The 2,748-nt window shown below is 48.7% G+C and overlaps 1 long non-coding RNA gene across 1 annotated transcript; it reads right to left on the minus strand.

Moving 5' to 3' along the window:
• Positions 1 to 1,429: 1,429 nt before the first annotated feature.
• On the minus strand, positions 1,430 to 2,481 carry LOC128806821 (uncharacterized). Its single transcript, XR_008436961.1, has 3 exons — positions 2,457 to 2,481; positions 2,048 to 2,154; positions 1,430 to 1,514 (listed from the first exon to the last, which is right to left on the minus strand). It is a non-coding gene; the product is annotated as an uncharacterized LOC128806821 (long non-coding RNA).
• Positions 2,482 to 2,748: the final 267 nt, after the last annotated feature.

Genomic DNA, 2,748 nt, shown 5'->3' on the forward strand with positions numbered 1-2,748 from the left:
CATAGAGGATGGAGTAAGGAAATTATTTTATTTATCACCTTGTTCTCCAGAAACCTGAAAAACAAAATAAAACAGAACAAAAAGAAAAAAAAGAAAACCACATTTGAAAGGCAGATCCTCACCAGCAGCTGGTCCATCTCCTACGGGGGACCATATTCTAGGGCACTTTTGGTGCACTTGCCTGAACCTGTCAGGGCACTCTGTGCCTGCAGAAGAGATTTTTTTTGTCAGGGAGAGGCAAGGGGAGGAGAAATAACGTTCGAGACAGCTCAAATCCATTACTGTGCCACTTCCTGTGCAGCAGGTCCTGTGACAGGATGGGAACTGAGGCTGCTTGAAATTTAAAAGCTAAAGACACCAGCACAAGGTGTCCTTTTGCTTTGTCAAGGAAGTGATTCCCAAATCACACAGCCCCCCCACCATCGTCCCTCCTACCACCACCTGAAAGCCTCTTGATTCTCTTCTCAAAAACACAAGGGACACCTCAGAGTTCAGCAAGTTCTGCCAGTGCAGCCCTCGGGGTGCCCCCGTCTCCAGGTCTGTCCCCCTTGCTTTCATCCTCAGCCACGTCATTCTTCAGCCGTGGACAGGAAATTGTCCCCATTTCTCCCGTACTTCCCTGGTTACCTTTTCTCTAAGCCGTGCAGGACCCCCGAGAGGAGGCTGTGATCCTCTATCAGCTCATGGGCAGCTCTAGAGGTGACACGGGCAGCACTCTGTCATATCTCCAGAATACGACGCTGAAACAGAGAATGCAACTTGTTCTTTTACAGCCAAGATCTGATTATCTAAAATAAAATGAGCAATTTGGCTGGTACCCCATCAACTCCCAGCTAAAATGAACACCGCCTGTTCTCAGCAACTCCAGAGAAGGAAAGACATTCTCCCTTCAACGCTTCGCACCACAGGTGCTGCTCTTACAAGAAGTATTCAGGTAGCAAGACAATTTTCTCTTTTTGTCCGAGGTTTTGATACCTGAAATCCTCAGGGTGGATGCTCCCAAACCTGAGAGCTCCCGGCAGGCGAGGTTCCCTCCTGCCGAAGCACTGTGCAGGTGACAAACGTGCTGGCTGGGGAAATAGAGACCCCAAAAAGAAAAGGCCCCGACTGCAGGAGCAAAACCACGGCACCCCCGTGAGGCTCCACGACGGCAGGAACCGGTCCCAGTTTCAGGGGATAAGGATGGGACCGGTTTAGACACAAGCAAAATTATTTCTCCCTCCACACATCCACAAAACCAACAAGGAACAGATTTTCAAGAGGACCAAGGCAGAATCAGCTATTCCTTTCTGTTTGGTACTTGAGATCTCGAGGCCAATACAAGCTTTTGTGGTTTTGGGGTATTTGGGAACTGTTCTTTTTCAATTCTTACCTGGGAGCCCTGGTCATACAAAGGACTGCTGAAAAAGGCAAGAATGACCTGGAAAATCCTCTGGTAGACATAGAGCTCACAGCAATGTTTGTCACGCAGCCCTTCCCCAAGAAATCTGAGGATCCACTCGTGCTGTTTTGTACTGGAAGCCATAAAGAAAAATACCACCGTCAGACATTCCGACATTTCCAAAGGATACCTGCTCCTAAGAGCACAAAACCCCGGTTCCCTCTGAGTGCCAGCTCAGGAATTACCACAGCTTGTTCTGGACTTCTCAATTTTCCATTCCTATCAAATTTAATCGCTAACATCCATTGGGAACAGTCAGTCTGCAGCCCAAACATGCAGTGGAAATGGAATTTTAGAAGTTGCTGTTTCTAAAATACTTCAGTTGAACTCCAAGTTACTAACCTAAACTCAAAGAGGAATTGTAGCTAGCCGGGGCAGAACATTCTTTTCTTGTGCTCACAGAGCATACACAGCACAACTCATTGTGCGTTAGTATTAAGAAGACAACAAAAACCCCACAGAAATAACATTTTGAATTCCTATATGAAACAGAAGAAAGACGCTTCTAATTAACTACCTGTGGGAGAATGAGGTTTCATTGTATTTTTGCGGCTGTTTCTAATACATTTCTGAAGAATTACTGGGTACCTAAAATGGGACTCTTACCTCAAAATCAAAACTGTAGAAAAGCTGGAGAAAACCTGGTACCTTTCTCAGGTCCAAATACCAGTGCGACAGAAGGAATCTCTTTACCCTTATGTACACGTGCTCCTCTGTAAAGAGAAAAAGCTGGCATGGTGGAGGAGGACAGCGCTCCCAATCCACAAGCACGGACGACAATTCGTGGAAGCTGCAGTCAGTGAGCGTGCAGCGCTCCGAGCTGGGAGAACAGCCCGGCAACTGCAGAAGGCCTTTGCTCTGAGGCGCGTTCCCATTGCTGCCCACCCTCCCCTTCTCTTGCCCAGGAGGAAAAGCTCAGGCAAGAGCGCACGAGCACAGAGCAGGTGAGGGGATCGACACTCCCCAGGCCTCTGTTTTTCACCCCAGCAGTGACACACGCAGCACGTTCCAGTACCTGGCTTCAGGATCTGCTGTGCCACACGAGCAGCGCAGAGGGTGAGGGAGAAGGTGAACCTGAGGCTTGGCTGCCTGATTCCGTTCTGCACGGCATCCAAGAGATACAGCAACGGCAAGGGCCCCGGGAGAGAAGCCTGAAGCACAGCCCAAATGAACACAGCAGGAGCACAAAGACATCGATCAGCTTCCGGGACATTTCACGGGTCACACAGGTAAGAGCCCCAGTTCAGCAAATCTGAGGGTTTGGTGACGTCAGGATCAAAACACCCGGAAACCTGTGAGAAAGAAAC

The sequence above is a fragment of the Vidua macroura genome, chromosome 4 (genome assembly GCF_024509145.1).
Source record: "Vidua macroura isolate BioBank_ID:100142 chromosome 4, ASM2450914v1, whole genome shotgun sequence".
Taxonomy (NCBI): domain Eukaryota; kingdom Metazoa; phylum Chordata; class Aves; order Passeriformes; family Viduidae; genus Vidua; species Vidua macroura.